Genomic DNA, 20,178 nt, shown 5'->3' with positions numbered 1-20,178 from the left:
GCACGGCTGCAAAGGAGCACCTGCTCTGCTGACTACAGGAGCTCAGTTTTCTTGTGGGAAGGAGCTCGACAGATATGCTTGGAATTTAAGCAGTGCATTTTTGCCTCTCATGGTTGGTTTAAAATTGCATTTAAATTACATTAAAGCAATGAAGGGTTATTGATCACTATCAAAATAAAATATCTAGTCACTCATGTATAAGGAATTGAGTAAGCAGGGGTGTGAGCAGAAAATTATAGTGTTCACAAATGGGAAAGTGATATTCTAATGTATCCTGGCATAACAGGGCTTGAACGAGTCTTAAAACTGGAAAGAAGTTTGACTTCACACGGGAAATGGTTCGAAGTCTGGCTTAAAAGAAAAATATTTTCATTTCCTGAGGAAAATAGTATTATTGGAAAGATTTTTTTGAACCCTAAGGAAACATAAAAACATTTACCACCTGGGGAATTTTACTATAATACGTCTGTTTCACTGCCACACTGCAATATGTTTTCTAGTCTCATTCTTGTTACAGAAGCAATAACATGTAAAGCAAGTAAACTTATATTTTTGTGTGGGGGGATTTATTTGTGTCATCTTTACCTGCTCAGAAGGCTAAACCATGGTTTTCAGTCAAGTAAATGATCCAGGCAGAGACATCCAGGTCCCTCTCCTGAGCAGACAGAGCCTCAGGGCTGCTGTGGTGCCAGCAGGGCTGTGCACATCACCTGGCACAGGAGCTCTCTGGAAAAGCCTCTGCCTGAGGGTTTGGGCTGCCACCATTGCCACCAGGAAAAAACCTGCCTTTTCTGTGCCCATTGTGTCACCCTAAATTACAGCCTGATTGCTCTGCCCAAAGAAGTTGGGATGAACATTCCCTCCTGCTCATCTCCTGTCACTACCAACGTGGGAAGAGGTGAGAAAACCAAGGGCAGAGCTGCACCTACAGTGGATGCCTGAAGTCATTGACTCAGAAGATCAATGACACTAAGGCAAAAAGCTGTTATTTTTATTTGCTGCAAGTCCTGGATCAGGTTTGGATTCAAACTCCGTTGTTGTTAATATTCAAGGAAGCATAATCTGTGTGAAAATGAATGGAAAATGAATCACTGCGTTATAACAAGGGAAGCAGGAACACAGACCCGGCTGTGTAGAAATCTGATTTGTGCTGAATACTGAATGCAGTCCAAGGAGCTCCACTACCTCATGTGAAGGATAAAAGTGAATGTTTTATAGACCTTTTTATGGTTAAAATAGGCACTATCATTACAAATGCATTTCTCACTATTTATTTATTTTTTAACCTAGTGTAAACACATTATGAAACCTGGTTTTTAATTCACTATAAAACAAAGAAACAAAAGACCTGAGTGTGAATCATGTTTCTTCAGAACATTCCTTTCAGTTTTATTCAAAATTCCATTCAAAATCCTATCCTTTTACAACCCTGACTGGTTATTTTGGACATGTTAAGTCCAGAAACGTTGACATTGCTTCTGGAAGACATAACTGTGTGAGTCCTCCTACAGTTCTGAGTTGATAGAAAAGGGAAATACACCTGGAATGACATATATTTAATAAAAAAAATTAGAAAGTAGGGACTAGAAGGTGAATTATTCTTTCTCTTCGTGTTTTAGTTGTTCTTGCTGCATGTCTCAGCATTAACTCAGCTTCTCCCTCAGCCACCCTCAGTTCTCTGTAAGACACAGAGAAACTCCCCACATTCCTTCCCTGGTTTTGAGACAAGAAGAAAGGCATGGCAGCGGCACATAAACTCCTGGAAATCTTTTGATTTCCACAACTGAAACGTAAAGGGGCATACCTCAGTAGAAAGTGCTCCTATAGGGCAAACATAACCGAGTTCTATCCCAAAAATAAATCCCAAAGCAGCACCACTTGTAACAAACATGATGGAGCTGATGAGTTTCTAAATTCAGAAAGGAGTGTTCTTACCTGAACTGGAGGATTTTTTCTGTTAGAAGAAAGGAAAACTGCTACCCCTAAAATAAAAAAAAATAGGAGTAAATTTTTTTAAAAGCCCATCCACCAACAAACCAAGCTCCTCTTAACCCATTTTCCAGTAAAAGTAGCTTTTACACCTAAACATCATTACACAAGTAAGTTCTTACTTTTTCTCTTCACACTCTCTTTCCCTCATGCATGTTTCTGTGTTTCACAGATATGAATTTCACACAATTGTAAGGAAAAAAATTTCCAGAGAAAATGCACGTGCCGCGTGGAAAAGCAAACAGAAGTACCAGAAAACATTAAAGCTTCATTTATTCATGTCTGGCATATAGATACTGCAACAACTTCCTGGATACTCTCCTTACCAAAAAATAGTGTATGCAGGACTGGAGCTTCTGAAAGCAAATCTTTTGTTCGTGTGCAACGGAAATTTCTGAAAATTATTCTCTTTACCATGTCACTGTCTCTCTCTTCCACCTTCTCCTTCATTTGATGACTTAAAAACATGAATCTCTTACAGGAATTTCATTTGTTTCTGACTTTTTAATGCAAAACCAGGTACTGTTGTGCTTGAGGTGTAGAAGCAAATCAAGTTCATTCACTTCATTTGGGCGAGACTATTTTTATTGCTTGAGTTACTGCACCCAAATTTAGCAGCCTATTCTTTTAGGCAATCCATCAACCCAGAAACGGCAATCCTGCATCCAGGATCTCTTTGCATCTCTTTCCCTGTGTCATCCCTTTGATTCCTCCCTGAATACGTTATTTGTCATTCTTTGTACTAAATAATGAGCAGCTTACAAATACATCTGCTGCAAAATAGATAAAAAGCTCGCTGCAACCAAAGGTGTGGTTAAACCCTCCCCATGAGAAGCAGCTGGCCAATTTTATACTCTTCAAGAACAAATTCACTTTGCTTCTTATTTATCACCCAGGGCCCGTGACTGGTGGCACAAAACATGCAGGACATGAATTAAACTTCCCAATTTGCAATGACCTTTACATCAAAAGAAAGGCAGAGTGGTTTTCCCAGGAGCTGGAGTGTACTTGCAGTTCCCATTTCAAAGTCACTTCGTCATCTTTGAAGAGAAAGTCCATAAAGTCCAGGAGTAAAGCACATTTTCATACGGCTTTGGGATTTGCTGCTCGTGGTGGCACACAGTGCGGTGCTCAAGGTTCAGATCAGGGCTCATTTGAACAGTGCGAACCTAACGTGCAATCCCAAATTGTTCTGCGTTCACATTTCCTTCTGTGCGTACCTGAAATGTAAATTACATATATAACTCTTCCCAGACAGGTTTTAATTATTCACTGGTTTAAATTATTCATATTTAGCAGAGCCCCTGCATAACACCCACTGATTTTTTTAATAAAGTAATTTTACAAATACAATGGGTCTGTAAAGCTAGAAAAGCCCTCCTACATTCCCAAATCCAATATTCCGCTGCCATTAGCTAACATTCATCTACCCTGCAGTCCCCATTTTCACATACTTCCACTCCAAAATTTTCTTTCAGGGATTAAAATTCTATTTTGTCTCGTAGGGCTGAAAGAGAGCCATGCCCATGGGCATCTCAGATGTAGTTAGCTAGCCAGAACCTCACCGCCTCAATAAGCTGGTGTTTTAGGGGACTTTGGGGTGTTGGCAGAGCTGAGCCATCTGCTTCCTACCCACTGAGGCCTCTCCAGGGGCAGCTGTAAGGGACTGTCCTCCAGGCACACCTCCTGTGCTGTCCTCTCTCAAGATGCTCTTTCATTAGTTTTAAGCTGCCTGGTAGCTTCCATAGTTTTTCTTAGACTGTATAAAACCGGGTTCCAAGCATTATCTAGGCACAAAAGGAAAGAAAAAAAAAAGAAAAAGAGGAGGAAAATAATTGCTTTTTCAATTCTGTGTTGAAATTCGAGTTACTGCAAGCCATATGGCTGCTCTTCTCCTGCTCCAGGGATCATTAGAACAGGGTGCCAGAAGAAGTGGATCAATGGGCACTGACTGTCTGGAAGGAAAACAGGAGGTGACATCCCTGGGAAGGTTTAACTCCAGCACTGCTTCCTCCTGTGACAGAAGCCAACATTCTATCTGGGGACCGAGCTGTATCCTCACAGTACTTCCACACAGGCCCCATCACCTTCATTCTCCACGCAGGAGACTGAAGAAAAGACTTTTATACGGTATTGAGATGGTTAATTTTTCGTTGTTTGCTCTCAAATCCCTCCACGTCTCTGCTCCTCATCGATCCAGTGCCTGGGTCACTCTCCTGAAATCAGAAATAGAACTGTCCTCTCTCAAATTCCTTTTAACATCCCAGATGAGCTTAATATTCACTCTTAGTTTTCCCACTTAACTCCAGTCAGTGCTTGAAACCTCGACCTGCACTCCCTGCCCTGTTGCCACAGATCCAATTCTCCTGAGCAACAAAAAGCCCGACTGAATGCTAAATAAACAAAGTAATTAAAGCAAGATAAATGAAACAGGAAGGTTTTAATGCCCTTTGTCCTGGACAGTCTGGAATGAGGTGTCTGATTTCTTCAGGAGAGTGACTGGTATTTAAAATCCAGACAGGTTTTTAACTTTGACTGAAGGAGGAATTAATTATTGTTGATCTGTTAATGCAGTTAACATCAAGTAACACCAAGGTCAAGGGGTGGAGTGTGTGAACATGTTTGTATCCAGTAACAACTTTGCTTTTGAATTTTTTTGGGGGTAGGTTTTTATAAAAGGATGATGGATTGATTCCAGCTTTTCACAGCCATTGAGGCAGAGAAAGCAAACAAGGGACTACTCACTGAAATTAAATTTTTACGGTGGTGTTTCAGCAACCATTTGTTGTGGCAGGAATAACAGAACCAATATGAAATAGCTTTATATTAGGTGTCATATTAATACAATATGAATACTCAAGCTCATTTGTCTGGTCTCAAAATAACGAGGTGCTGCATTGGATCTACTTTAGAGAAGTCAAAACTGTCAGGACAGAAAATCCCAAAGCAAATTCAGGGTAATTCTGTTAAAGCAAAGTCTCCTCTGGCTGCACTGTCTCATGGCTCTGGGTCTCCTAAAGACACAAGATGGCACAACAGGTTGTAGTCAATGCCCAAATATCAACCACCAAAACCAGCATCCAACCAGCATCCTAGAGCAACTTATCAGGGAATTACAGCAACATAGGCTTTAAAATTTCATCCACATCCAGATCACCTGCTCAAACAGAGGTGAAATCATCTCCCTTCCCTCACTCATCCTCTGGTCCAAGCAAGCAACACCTCCTGAATTTTTGCCTCAGGCAACTATATCTCTTCAGGAAGTTTCCCAGGGTTTTTTGGGGTTGTTGTTGTTTGCTCCGTTTTGCTTTCTTGTTTGGTTTGTTTTGCTTTTCGGTTTTTTGTGGATTTTTTTTTTTTTTAATGGAGAGAGAAGCAGTTTTAAAACCCAAGCTGTTATTTATAGAAGAGTCTCTATCCCTTTCAACATTTCCCATAGAATATTTGTCCCATAACACCCAGGAGCTATAACGATGGACGTGTAAGAGAGGCTCTTGGCACAGCATTTGGCCCTTTGCAAACATCCCTTCGCAGGATCCTTCACTTTGCTGCCAGTGGGAGAGGCTGAAGTCTGAAATCTGGACTCAGCCAGGACTTGGCAGGCTCCAGGTGGAAACACAACCCCCTGCCTGCCAAACCAACACCCTGACAGATTATGCTGTTACCCTCTCTCTCTGCTGGTGTGCACCAGCAGCCCAAGTGAATGAGCTGCCTTTGTTCCTCATGAAAGGAGGCAGCACAAATGGCTCAGGCTGTTTTAATGATCCTACCCCGCTCTGCGCTCCTGTAGGGGCTTGGGTTGTGTTCAGCTTTTGTGCTCCTATCATCCTCCTGGATAAGATTGTGGGTGTTTGGGCACATGTGCTCAACACTTTTTAAGGGAACAAAGACCTAGCACAGAAGCAATTATTCAAAGGCTTTATATTGGTTTTGCTGTCGGGCTTTTGTGGCATTTACACAATTTTTTTTTTTTTTGTCTTTACCCACATATTTAAACCCAGAGAGATGTTACTGCAGGCTATTTGGTAAGTTCTTTGGCAAAGTGCTTGGGTGATATCGGTTTATAATTGCTAAACAAGGTCAACAATGCCTGTCACCAGGATGAGTTATGGGAGTTTCTTTACTTGTGGGGAAATGCCCCAAAGAATAATCTATTCCTGAGCTGTTTGGGTTTGGTTTTTAGCGTGACTGATGTGTTAATGAGTTTCTAATTCACTACAAGCAGTACTGCTTTTAAGGAAATGAGATAACTTGAGGAAGGTTGAATTTGGGCCATCAGAATTTAATAAATGTCCCTGCTTCTCTCTTCTCCTGCTTGCTTCTCCTTTCCAGTGATACCCAGCTGAGGAGGATATCCTGTATGGAAGTGTGACTACAAAGCTCAGGATTAAAAGATAAATCAGCTTGAACGGAACCTCAGAAAAGTCCCTGCGAACCTGAGCAACAGGAAATAAATACTCCATTAAAGCCAGGACACCAGCTGCTGCTTTGTACACATACTGCTAATCCAATGAAACTGGATTAAAATATTTTCCAAGAAGCTCGCTGTGAGAGACTTCATCATTTACAGCTCTTGTGGCTGAACGGCAGCTTTTGTAAAACACAACTAAAGGTATTCAAGAGCTCCAGTGTGATCCAGTAACAAACCACAAGCAGGAAAGTTCAAATTCTGACCACTGGGAAGAAGTTTATAAGAAGGGCTTCAATAAACACGAGAGAAACAGGCATGAGGAACAGCAGCCAGCAGAGGAATGCACGGCTCCAAATAATGTTCAATTTGTCCGAGGCCTGTGAAACCTTGTTCAGTACCAGCCAAAGACAAAGCACTTTCCCTTAAATCCAAACTGGGCACTGGGCAGCCTTACACACAGGACATGGCACTGGTCCCTCTGCAGCACAGCTGGGAGGTGTGGATAGCATTCAACCCTCCAGGCCTCCCAGCTAAAGGCGTGGGAATGACCTCACAGGAAGGACTTCCATGCCAGGCAGGGGATGCTTTTCAGTGGCAATCCAAAGAAAATCTGTACCACGGCCAAACAGCTCCCTTCTTTCATCCTGGCAGCTCTCCCTCTTATCTCCAAGCCCATGTCTTTGTTAGGTTCATTTTCTCTGTGTGCAGCGGAAATCTCATCTGTTGTACCCAGGGAGCTGAGAGTCCTGTTTTACCCTTGGCAGCCGAGATACCAAACCTCCCCTGTGGCTCCTTTTTTCTTCTCCCATTCTCAGGCAGCTACAGCCCCTGAGATCCATCCAGGATGGATGAGTGACTCTTTTGCTTTAGATTTCACTTCTTGTATTATTTTCTCTCCTTTGGGAGCAGGAGCTTAAGAGTGTTTACCAAAGACGAAACTATTATCGAGTCCAGGCTGGCTGCCTTTATTTGTGACCATTTATTCCTGGGCTGTATTTTTAGCTCGTTTTGTTCTCCTCAAGTCAAACAGTTGTTCTCATTTATAATCCCTGTAACCAGGCTCTCTTTTTTTTCCCAGCTGACTGCTCACACACATTGCCATCGCTCCAGACCTGTCATTCACTAAATTATTTTCCAGGACATCCAAAAGCATAAATGGCCTCAGACTCTCAAGCACCCAATTGCTGTGCATAACCCCCAAACTGCTGACTGTCAAACACCTAGACTGGAATCAGCAGAGAAATCCAGCATCTTTAAGTAACCACTAGTTCACCAAGGACAACTGCAATCAAGCATCTCACAAATTACTGGGGAGTTGGAACCTCTTGTATGTAACTGAGTTTAATTTAGCTCCACTCAAGAGCCAACATTCTAGGCAGGAGGACAAAGCAGAGGAATTTGAAATATTTAGTGTTACAACACTGGCACATGAACGTTCATTTTTGGTGTACCCCATCTTACCTTTATCAGTGCTTCAGCTAGCAAATTTTTGCATCATTTTCTGCTTGTTCTGGTGCTTTCTACCTTAAGTAGCATCACTGGTTTCACGGTGACCCCTCACAGCTGGCACGCTAAATATCTCACCCTTCAAACACAAGCAAAGGGACAGGATCCTTTTGCACAGCTCCCCTCCATGTCACCTGCTATGAACTTCACACTCTAGTTGTAAATACCATTGTCTTCATTTTCTGCATGTCAGGCACGGAGATCTCATGACCTGGTCTTGACAGAAGCGAAACAGCTTTCAAGGCAAAAGAGAAACAGAGCTTGCTCCAAAAGATACACTCAGAACTCACGTCAACACATGTTCAACCTAAAGGTTTTAAGTGCAATAGAAATGAAGGCATGGAACAAGCACCACACTTAGTGCTTTGATCTTAATGAATTTAGTTTTCGTGTATTCAATTAACCATAAGTGTTGATGAGAGCAAAGTGATAATTCTGGAGCACAGTAAATAAAATGCAATTAAAAGCACCAGTGTAGCAACACACCTGGGAGTTACATTTGTGCAAGAATGCGATTCAGTAACAGATTGGGGACACATGTCTCAGAAACATTAGTGTCATATCTGCAAAAAAAAGTGGCAGATTTCTTTAATTATGGCATAAGCTTAATCAAGTTGCAAAAATGTCAGAAATGTCTGATTCAGCAGCTTCTTCTTAATGGCAATATAATACAACCGTGTCCGCCAAACAAAATAAATTTCCTCCTGGTAGATCTGCATGTGGAGGAAAAGCTTTTCATTGTTTTTCATCAATGCATGATTTTAAGTCCAAACTTCCTCGTGCACTGGTCACTGCAGAGTACTTAGAGAATTCCTATAAAAATGAAATGAAGCTCTGTTGGCATGTTACACCATCTCACCTCTCCAGCGATAGCAGTTTTCACATATGTACCACACATTAAAAGAATATTAAATAGACCTGTTGTGCCTGATAACAAATGAGGTCGTAAGCTAAACATATGGCCTGGAAGATTTAGAACATTTCTGTCTCTAAAAGTAGAATTAATGGGGCTTTGAGAGAGTCACTGAAAGAAAAATTCCTTACTGGCTCATTTAGTGTCAAACCATCACCCAGCCCCGAATAAAAACCTTCACAACCTTCACAAGGTCATTTTTCTCATGGATATGAATGAAATTAGCAGTCTCACATCTTAGACAGGTAGTTCTTTCCTTTCTGTATTGTTTTTGCCTTACAGGGGACCACAAGTATCAAGATATATAAAAAATATATCGTATGGATCCTGAAAAAGCTAGTACTTGTAGAATATACTGGTATGGCTGATTAAAAGGTGCATGTTAAATGAAAAACAAAACAACAACAACAACAAAAACCCAAACCCAAAAAACAACACCAAAAAAAAAAGCCAAAACTACTGAATACTAGTAAGCTTGATTCGCTAAAATAAATATGATCCAGGACAGTAGCAGAGAACAAAATTAATATGATCTTGGAATTAGACAGCCATTAATAAAATGAAATAGAAGTAGGAGCTTCTCAGATGCCAGAACTCAGATGCTTGGGGAGCACTCTCTGGCCAGGCCCTGAGCACCCCAGTAGTGCTGTTCCAGAGACTCTGGTGTAAGACACTGTCTTGAATTCCAGGTCTTTCTGGACAGGAGAACTGAAGTAGGTGAAAAAGAAGTCAAATATAATTGTTTGTCCAATTAAAAAGGGCTTGAAAAGGCAATTCAGGAGAAAACTGAAAATAAAGAGAACTGACTTATAACAACCTAGGCCATAAGACACCTGTTAACCAGTAAAGCACTGAAAAAGCAAAGGGTCGCAATGAATTAAGATCAATTTAAAAAAAAAATAAAAAGAAGGAAAAACCCCACAAAATCAGCATCGAGCAATTTCTCACAGTGAGACACAGATGTCTGCCAGTAGAAATTCTGAAGACCCCCTCAAGGAACTCTTTTCAAAAAGAGTTCCACAAAGCCCCTGTGTCCAAAGGGTACACGACAGAAAACAATCTGGTGCTGTGGGGGGCCGAGATGGATGACCTCTCATGTTCTGCCACACTCCCAAACTAACAACCACAAGGATTGCAGCTGCAAGTCAAAAATCCGGTCACAAACAGAGACACAACAAACGCCTGATCAAAGTTTTACCACGGGTGGTTGAAAGAAAACAGGGGTGTAACAGTTATTTCTGTTGACTGGGGGAAATGGAGCTGTCAGGGGAGAGAGATGATTAATTTCCTGCGTCCTCTCCCCAGGCCATTGGGTGGGTATGAGAAACTCCTCTAGACTGGTCTTTCACCCACTGGTGGAGATGTCATTGTCCCAGAGAAGGAATAACCAAGATGAGCAATTGAGTCACACCCAAGAGACTGAAGAGAAAAAAATTTTGTGTGTCTGCTTCAAATAAAAATGCAAGTTAATGTTATCTGGTTTTCAACTTAGAGAGCAGGAGGAGGATTAAATAATGAGGAGTATTACAGGATGTGTATCTCTTTGGGGACCGCCCATCTCCCCGTATACAGAGACACAGGAAAGGCTGCGGTCTTCCCAAATCTAGACAGAGAGGAGCCCAAGGGACAAAACAAATATCAGCCCTGTCTTCTCAAAGAAAAGCACGATTTTCTATACCTAAGTAGTATTTTAAATGCATCTATTTGTCATCTGGCACTATGGAAACCCCAATGCCTCGCATCCAGAGCTTACATTCAAAGATCTTCACATTCAAAGATGTCATTTGGCTAAACTGCAAAGAATATCAATTTAAAAAAGAAAAAAATTCTGAATGCAAAACGTCTGATTCAAAAGTATCAAAAATGCATTTTCCCCCACGAATCTTCATTCGATCACAGAAGCAGAGAAAACAGAGCCACAAGGGAAATCATCAGGTCAGTTAGTCCGTGCTTCTTCTTCAAGGTAAAAAATCAACTGTTCCAAAAAATAGAACCTGTAAATTAGCCTTCAGTTTAATGTGTAGTTGCCTTTCACTATTTTTCATGCCGTGGTGACAAAAAAGAAAACAAGGACCAGAGCTGATGAAATCCACATTTCAAGCCAACAACAAATAAAACATTTTTCTCTTGAGATTGGTATGCAAAACCCTTCAAATTACTGTAATGAAATGAGGGGTACAGAAAAAAATGAAGAATACCACCTAATGAAAGGAATGAACGTTGTGAAATGAGTGATTTGTTGGATGCTGCGAGCACGAGCAGCCATGAATCCTCTTCAGAAGCAGTCAGAAAAGCTTACAATGGCTCATAAATCTAAAGCTCGGGGTTGGGGGGGGGAAGAAACAGAGGCTGAAATAAAGAAAAGCAGCTGAAAGGGATGTGAACCTCAGTCACACACATTTTAGTTTAGGTGCTCTCTGTTCTCCTGTATTTCTCTTCAGCCAGGTAAATTCCAGTACACAGGTGTGGTTTTGTACACCCCATGTCCTGGAATTGGCCTGCAGAAAATGTACACTCAGAAATAACTGCTCTCATTGATAACAGACCTGCTTTTAATGTTCTGTCTTCCTAGGCAGCAAAACTAGCAGATCATCCAGCAAATATGAAGATAAAGACGTTATTTGGAAGTAATAATAGATGCAGTCTCTTTTTCCAATTATATACATGAGGAAACAATTTAATCTGTTCTTCCAAACACGCTTTCATACCAACAATGTCCTTTATAACTTTGGCATTTGGTTGCCAGTACCTCTGGGCATTTATCATTTTTGGGACTAATGGCCTGCATGTAAACATTTAAATTTATCTGTCTGATATTTATTGGGGATAACAAAATACATGAACTTTTGTGGTTTTACCCTGTTGTGAAATACAAATGTACAGGAATCCAGTAAACTGCTGGTTACACATCCATGCCTCAGCTATAATGGCAAAAGTGATAACTGAATTTTTAGCTAAAAGTAATTCTATTAAGATCTTAGTAATCTTTACTTTTAACATTCAACAAATACAAAATTCAATGAAAATTGGTTTCGGTGTGAGACTACCTTGATGTAAAAAGGAAAACCTCCAAGGATTAGTGTACCTGATTAAATAAAAGTCTGAACTGAATAAACTCAAAATGGAAAGAAGGAAAGGGATGTGAATGCTCAAACAGCACAATGAATAAGAGTGAATTATGCAAGCATGGGGAAAAAGATGCCACTCTGCTCACTTTCTTTGTCTCATTAGAGACCTGGGGAGAATTTTGAACGTGCTGAGAGAAGGCTGTTGGTGTGAGGTCCAGTGAGCTGTAAAAAAGTGAAATCACTGTCATTCTCTGGCTGATTTTAATGTTCATGGAGGATGCTGGACATGCAGGACACCAGGGCTAAAACATCTTCAGTCAGTTCATGGTCAAAATTACAACAACTGCCAGGGGCCTGTTTGCCATGCACCAGGCCACTTCCATCACCTTGGGTTACTGGATCCCATGCTGGAGTGAAAAAAGCTCTTTGATGGCACTTGTCACTCAAGGATATCTGAATTACCTCTCCAAAAGACAATTTTTCATCTTTATGGAGCAATGTAATTGCCTATACTCACCCCCATTGTTACACTAGAACAATTTCAGCTGTTCGAAAACGGGACCTTTGAGATTGATGTTCCATGACATAGGAGCTATTGTAAAAAGACTAGTTTTAAGCCTTAATTAGGTTTAATTAGGGCTAATTTGTCCTGGCTCCTCATTGCTGTCTCTATTCAGCACTTTTTCACCGCCTGAGTTTCTCTGTTACAACAGGCTCTGTTACAGCCTGTTTTAAATCAGGCTCACTTAACAAAAAACCAAACCAAACCAAACCAAAACAAAACAAAAAAAACACCCCACAAAACAGCAGGCTGAAAAACAACTTTTTAGGCAGGATTTTTTTTTTTGTTCTGATCAAAGATATTTTTTTTTAACATATTCAACAGGACAGACCACAAGTTAACTCAGTTGATAGAGGGCATTCTATTTCCTAGAGACCAGAATACGCTGCCAGGGGAAGAAAACAACTTGCACTAAAACCACGAGAAAAAAAAAATAAAATAAAATTACAACCTAAGATTCTCCCTCTCATTAAATCAGTGCCTTCCTAAACTTACTGAATGTAAATTTCCACGCTCTGGGAAACCATGGAAAGAGATTAGCTGGTTTCAGGCACGAGTTGGAAGCTACAGAATGTCTGCAGGCCCTTGCCTCCACAGCAGGTGCTTTCGGATGGAAAAGGCCATCTGCAACAGAACAACTTCCCCAAAGCCTGCAGGTCACTTCCCAGCAAGAAACTCTGCCTCCAAAGTTTCCCCCTCTCCTTTTCTCAAGGCCTTTCCCAGCACTGCCTCTAACCCAGCTCGCGTTCAATCAGAACTGAAAAAAAAAGAAAACAGAAGGAAACACATTTTAGGTGTCAGCTACATCAGCTACTGATACAGCTCCTCCTAACAGCGATCCTTCCTTCCTGGAAAAAGAGATGAAACAGAAGCAGCAGCAGGGCAGAGCAGTGTGCCCGCTCCCTGGCCTCCCTGCTGCAGTAACTACAGAAACGTTTGGCTCTATCCAGAGCAGCAATTCAATCCCATTTGCCCCCTTTCTTCTGTACATTCTGTAAGCTGCTCTCCTCTGTTTTGAGTGTTTTGAGGCACTCGGCTCCCTCCTGCAGCTGAGGCAACAGCCACAGAATTTTCTCCAAAATGAAACAGTCAGCTTGTTCCCATTTGGTCAGATGTTGGTTTTGAACCAAGTTTCTTTTGTCTCCTCTTTCCTTTGTAAAACTGGCATTTGTATGCCTTTCCTGGGCACATTCAGTGTCCCTGCTGATGGGTTCAGACCTGGGCAGGGCACGAGCTCCAGGCCTGGAAGAGCCTCTGTGCATTTCCCCTCAGCTTCTGTGTATCCAAGGTCCAATCTGAGTCCCCAAAAGTGGGACTGCTCTGCTCTACTCCCTGTTTGATCTCTAAAATTATGAATATTTTACTGACTGGTAGAATTATGACATCAGCAACGGCCCAGGCAGATGTCACAAAGGCAGAAAATTCATTTGCTCTCAGCTGTTCTGGTGTTGAAAGTTCTGTACAAACCCCTTTGTCCTTTGATAAAGCCACAGAAGTCCACAACTATATCGTAACTCTGAATGTGACCCCTCAATGACATTGCACTCGTTTTTTGCCAGCTGGCAGTGGAAGTTTTGCTGTGTACATCAGAGATAAAGATCAGATAGATTTTGGAGAGTGCACACAGCAAACACTGTAAGCAGTGCCTCTGGAACTAAAGGGAGCCTCAGGCACACGACACTCACAGGTTATTTTCAAGCTGGGAGAATTTAGCATCCTCCTCAATCTAAGATAAATATTCAAAGAGTCACCGACCACATTTTGGTAGCAACATCAGCATTGTTGTTGAACATTAGCCTGAGTTTTTCTCTTCTTCTCTTTTTATTCTTTTGCCCTGTCCTAAGCAAATATGCTTTGGGATCAAGAAAGTCTCCATTTCGCTTCATCATCATCTCATTCCTTGCATTAAAAGGGTGAATAAGATATTTTAGGGGAAAAAAAAAAAACCCAACCAAAAGGGCACATTGTTTCAATGGCGATGGTAACTTGTTTTGCTACGACACGTTTTCAAATAAAATAATTGTGAAAAATCACACTCTTATGCAAATTAAGGTGTTGAATCACCAACCAGGAGCCTCAAAGACACTGAGCTCCTTAAAATTCAGAATAGCAGGACAGCATTTTTCTCTTCAAAAATTAAAATGCATACAAAATTCCTGCCTCCTTCTGGTCCACTTTTATTTTTTAGAAGTGTGTGAACTCACATATATATTTTAAGGCATGTGTAGGCTACCCTTTTCTTCTTTCAGCGCTTTCTGTCTTTGCCCTTTTCGAGTGAGAGGTGACATAAATCCACGACTTTTCTCCTACCCTATATGGCACTCAAGGGTACCCCAGAGTATCTGGAGAAACTCCTTTGTTAGTGACAGTGCAGGATCACACACACACAAAAAAACCCTTCTGGAAAATCGTGTGGAGCACAAGGACATTAAGAGAAGAGAATTCCTCCTCCCTGCGATGGGAGATGGCTCCATGACACAGATTTCCAATTTCAGAATTCTGAAGTTGTCCAAATGTTAGCTTGGGCATACCCCAAGTAGAGAATTAAGGGACAGCAGAAGGGACCACAAATTTATGGCAATTCCTGTGTAATCCAGGCATGTCCTAGTGACACCTGTGACCTCAGGACAGACCCCCCCAAAAGTGCCTTACAAGGCTGATTCTTTTTTTCTCCTGATAACTGGAAGATTTCAGAGGCTCAGGTATCTAAATTATACTAATGTATTCATACTACATCCTTTCATTTGGGGAAACTCAGGCTGTTTGAACAAATATTTAATTAAGCCTCATATGGCACAGCAGGGAAGATATTTTTAATGATATCCTGCGGTCAAAATCAAAATTTCCTGTCAGTTCCCTCAGAGTGGTGCCCGAATTTCATTCTGTTTGTTTCACACAGAGAGAAGGGTTGTGTTTAGCAGCACTTGGCAAACCCTGACCTCTCTTAGTTATTCCTCACAATGCTGGGACAGCTTTGGGGTGAAATGTGGCAGGTGTTGGAGAGGACACAGCAACATCCTGAGCAAAAGGGTTCAGGATGGGAAGCACTGGATGGGCAAATGCATGAATTTATCTCCTTTAGCACCTGGATAAAAAGACCATTGGCCTCTGTAATTCTCTGAAGCCATGGTCTGAGATCTACCAGAAGCAATGGGTTGACTTTAATTTTATTCTAAGGTTTAAAATTTTCTTTAAAGGTTTTACCTATATCAAAAGGATTTTTTTTTTAAAGGGACCAAAGACTTCATCAACATCCAAATATAGACAAGTTTAATATTAGGATATTAAATTAATATTAGAAGCTGAAGGTAATTGCTGAGAAGCCTCATTTATGTGACTGTTTTGGCAAATTTTCCATTGCTCAGAGATTTCAGTCAGTCTGTGGTTAGAGAAGTTACGCTTTTCCTGCAGGAAAAACCAGGTGTGGGAGACTTTAGTTGTAAACTGAACCAAATAAGGAGATTCTCATCCTGGCCTTTCCCTTTTACAACTATTTCTCATCCTCAGTGTCATTGCTTCATTTGCAGATTGATATAAACCAGAGTATTTTCAGCATCTCCCTTAAAGGGATTGGAATATCCAGAGGAAGAGTTGTGCTGGGAATTGATCCCCACTCCTCAGATCTTGCAGGAAACTAAGATGGGTCCTGATGGAAGGGAGATCAAGATTTTGATGTAACCAAAGTAAAAAACTGGTTTGGACATATCACATTAGCAAGGAATAATCCTTCCTGCTGTTTCAACAATGTTGCTGGAACAAGGAAAGAAGGATGATGCTGATCAGACAGCAATTAACCAAGAAATAATGTCAGGGCCCAATTTACTACAAATTATAAAAATCTATTTTAACCAAGTTAAAAAGGCTCCTTTCTTTTCAGCTGCCATTGAGACCACATTTTAGAAGTATCTCTGGTAAAATAAACTAGAACGCCTTCTTTTTTAAATAGATGAAAATATTTCAGGAAGTTAGGAAACAGTCATACATACTGACATTTGACATTACTTTCATAGAGCTTAAAGCATAAGTAACATTTCTTAGCAGGTAGCCACAAGCTAAAGAGGGGAAAAAAAAAAAAAAAAAAGAAAAAAAAAAAAAAAAGTAGTTCTTCTAATGAAACAAGAATTAGTTGAAGACTAAGAAAGAATCTATTCCCAAAATTAATAAATTGCATAAAAATACAATTTGACATCCTACATAATGTCTCTGAGTATTTCTTTGACACAGATACATTCATCAAATTATACCAGCCTTTGGATTTTTGATTTCATCAAGAAGGAGGAAAACGTCACCTTTGAACATGACAGATGCCACTGTGAGCAAAAATGGACAATGACTGATCACTCAATAACCAGAGATCCTTCTCCTGCTTCCTTCCCATCATCTGTACCGCAACAGCAGAAACAAATATTGAGCTGGCCAGGAAAAGAGATGGGTTGTGATGTGTGCATGTCTAATGCACTAAAAAGGTGCTCTGCACACAGATTTAGAGAAGTGCAGGCACAGCCAAGCTTAAGGGATTTGGCTTTGCAAACACTGCCTGCAAGATGGCCAGACTTTTATTAAACACAAGCAAAGAATGATGAGTACAGGCCTGACACGGTGCAAAGACATTTTTTCCTGCACTTCTGTGTGTGTATCTGCTGTGTAATTGTCAAATATCAACGCTGAGCCCCAAACACCATCCCCAGGGTGGAGATACCTAGTGGGAAGGAGAGTGCCTGGAGACACCAAAGCATGAACAGCCATCCAGGAAACCAACATGGCACAGCAAATTGATTACATCAATTCCAGATCCACTGGTACTTATTACGTCTACATACGCACCTAATCCCACACCAGTTGGAGCCAGCATGTCAACAAAAATATAAAGGCAAATGCAAAAATAAAATTTTCATTTTATCTTTCAGGGTTTTTTTAGTTAGTTTCTCTTATTTGTTTGCGGTTTAATTTTGGGTGTTTTTTTCTTTTAAATACCCCAAATAGGTTATATTCATAGAACACCAGTTTAGAAGGAAGAACAAAAGCGAACAAAATTTCAGCAGTCGCTTTCATCTCTGCCTCTTAATTTCCTTTCTATCAAAAACCCAAAAACATAACTGAACCCGAACAACATTTTAAATTTATGTAGCCAGGATTTTCACACTCTTCTAGGCATCATTGCTATGCTCACAATTAACCAAATTAATCCCAATTTCAAGGAGCTTTTAAGAGCACCGAGGAGTAGTTGATTTATCTTGTTTATTAGCCCCATTGTTCCACTCTTCTGCAGTTTACTAGCAGTAAACAAATCCCATGTGAGACCCAATGAAACACTTCTTGTGTAATGTTGATGCTGCTGCCTCTATAAATCTTCGATGCAAGGTACAGCCTTAGCTCCTTCCTGCCTTTGATTCACAAGTGGAGTGACCAAACCCTGTCAGCTCTGGCTCTGAAACAGTCCTGAGGATACCAGGCCTCTGACCTGGCAAAAAAAGAGAGAAACACAAACTGAGAGGAAAAAAAAATTAACTGAGGAAGGCTCTCTCTGGCAAGTGATAAAGCCCTGTTCTTTCCAGGTTACACTAGAGATGGGGTTATGGTCAGAATTAATTGAGAGAGACACAGGGACAACCAAAAAAAAAAAAGTGATGTGAGGGGGAGGAAAAAAAAAAAAGAGAACACAGAGTTTATGGGAGAATTATTGAATAGGAAAGAAGGAGGGCTTGAAGGGAAGCAATCAATTCCCATTTATAAGGTAGGGAGCCCAGCAAACTAATTAGCATTAGAGCCAGATCAATTTTCTTACACAAAGTATTTTCTGAGATTGTTACATGACAGTGTGCTAATTAAAACTGATCGGCCTAATTAGGGCAGCATTAATAAGGTGGCAGGCAGTGGCAGCAGCACCCTCAGCCCGTGATGTGCTGCACAGATGAAGATACTGAGAGTCATCACGGGCAGCCCGTTCAACACAACATTTTGGGTTGCAGCAAGCCAAGCCCGTGAACAGCCTGCTTTCATTTCCACACTGGAGGAACAGGGAGAAAAATGGGAAATTAGACAGCACGAAAGGGAGAGACAAATTGAGAGCTGAAAACAACGGTGCGTGTGAGAGAGAGGCAATTAGCGAGAAACAATTATAAAGCGCGGGGCTGATTGTCACATGCCCTGAACCCTGGGAAATCATTTACTGGGAGATCACCCCAGCAGGGCTTCAGCCAGGCTTTTCCTTATAGTGAATAAAAAGCTTCACACAATGCAAGGCAGAAGAGAAAAACCTGCTCAGCTCAGCAAGTTCCAAACCTGGGAGTCTACAAACCCTGATCAGTCTCCAGGCTTCCCTCAAGGACTGAGTGGACAATCAATGTTTCACCAGGCTGGCCATGAGAAGCTGTCCAGATTGAAGTTTTGATGAGCTCTTTCTTTTTAAGAATTATTTTCTGAGCATGAAGAAATCAGGAAAAGTTGCCTTTTTGGTTTTGGGTTTTTTTTCCCCTAGGAAAGCACCACATGGCCTAAGCGATCCTGATTTTATATGTCCAGAAAATGAATGAAAAATCATTAAATATATGCTTTTAATTTGACTCTGAATACTGAGTAGTGGGTGAATGAAGAACCTTCTGCACGAGTTTGACAGAAGTCATCAAATAACCTTATAAACAAAATGTTATTTAAGTATTTAATAGATAACGAGTCTGAAGAAATCAGGACCACTTATGGACCTTTACTGAGCACCGTGTGCCTCAGCTTTGTGCCCTTTCCCAATGCACAGCATCTGCTTAGGTGTCACCTAAAGAATTTCTATTTATTTTACACAAACCCATCCCAGAACTGGGGGGGGGGGATTTTACCAACAGCCATTTGACAACATCCGATTAACTCAAGACCTGGAGAATTACAAATCATTTATTACTAAGGGATTAAAAAAAAAAAATCCAAATGTTCCAGTGAAACAAACTATTCTTGCCCTCCTACCTGAGCCACTCTCTAGAACTTTCTGATGGGTTTCACAGCTGAATGCACATTGCGGAGCTGAAGCTCATCCTCGAGCTCCTTGTCACCAAGATCCTGCAGCACTGCCTTCATTCTCCCAGCTCACAAGGAACACAAATCTTCAGCTTTCGAGGGATTTGGAAACTGTACCTGAAAACCCATCTGTGAGAACTTCTGCTGAGCCCCAGATCCATCCTGGTATTTAAACACATTTTTTTCCTCAAAGAAGCAGCTCTGCTGGCAGCCTGGGTTTACAACACTCCTGTTTGGAAGTACATAATATTTGACACAAACTGATTCAAGGACTGCAGAGGTTGCAAAAAAAAAAAATTGTCAGTGCTATACACAGTACAAAAAATTGAATGGATATAGTGGGGATGAAATAAAATCATCTTTTAGCGATCTGCCTCGATTTTTTTGCCGGTCCTATCCCTTACACTTTGAGAGACCTTAGTGGTTTATGTTTCTTTGTACTGTGCATGGTTTCTTTTCCAGTCAACAGTTTTTTCTGCACATAATTCCTTCATCCTTGGATGGCCCTATACCTAAATTACCCCTCCAGCTATCAAATAATTCCCTTTTATTGCTTTTCAATGGGTCCATAATCACCATTCATTCTGCTCCCTTTTCAATTTTGCCCTTCCATAAGCTAACGAACTTTTATCTAGCAGTTTCTTTTCTCTTTTGCAGATTTTTCAGTCTGCAAAGTCTCTTGCTAGAGATTAGAAAATGCAGCTTTTTCATAGGTTGCATCCAA

The 20,178-nt window shown here is 40.9% G+C and overlaps 1 long non-coding RNA gene across 2 annotated transcripts in view; it reads right to left on the bottom strand.

Annotated features, from left to right (window-relative positions):
* Positions 1-20,178, bottom strand: part of LOC136304212 (uncharacterized) — a 98,220-nt gene that overhangs the window by 62,773 nt on the left and 15,269 nt on the right. Inside the window, exons 1-3 of one of the 2 annotated variants that reach the window (XR_010724423.1) lie at positions 3,622-3,770; positions 2,948-3,209; positions 1,936-1,982 (exon numbers count right to left, since the gene is read on the bottom strand). This is a non-coding gene — a long non-coding RNA (uncharacterized lncRNA). Of the gene's footprint in view, positions 1-1,935; positions 1,983-2,947; positions 3,210-3,621; positions 3,771-20,178 lie in introns of those variants that run through there. The other variant, XR_010724426.1, reaches the window with a different exon arrangement.

This window comes from Chamaea fasciata, unplaced genomic scaffold, assembly GCF_029207755.1.
Source record: "Chamaea fasciata isolate MVZ Bird 193981 ecotype frontalis unplaced genomic scaffold, bChaFas1.0.hap1 SCAF_2, whole genome shotgun sequence".
NCBI lineage: Eukaryota > Metazoa > Chordata > Aves > Passeriformes > Sylviidae > Chamaea > Chamaea fasciata.
Note: the sequence above shows the minus strand (reverse complement) of the source record. Positions and strands in the feature narration are given on the sequence as shown.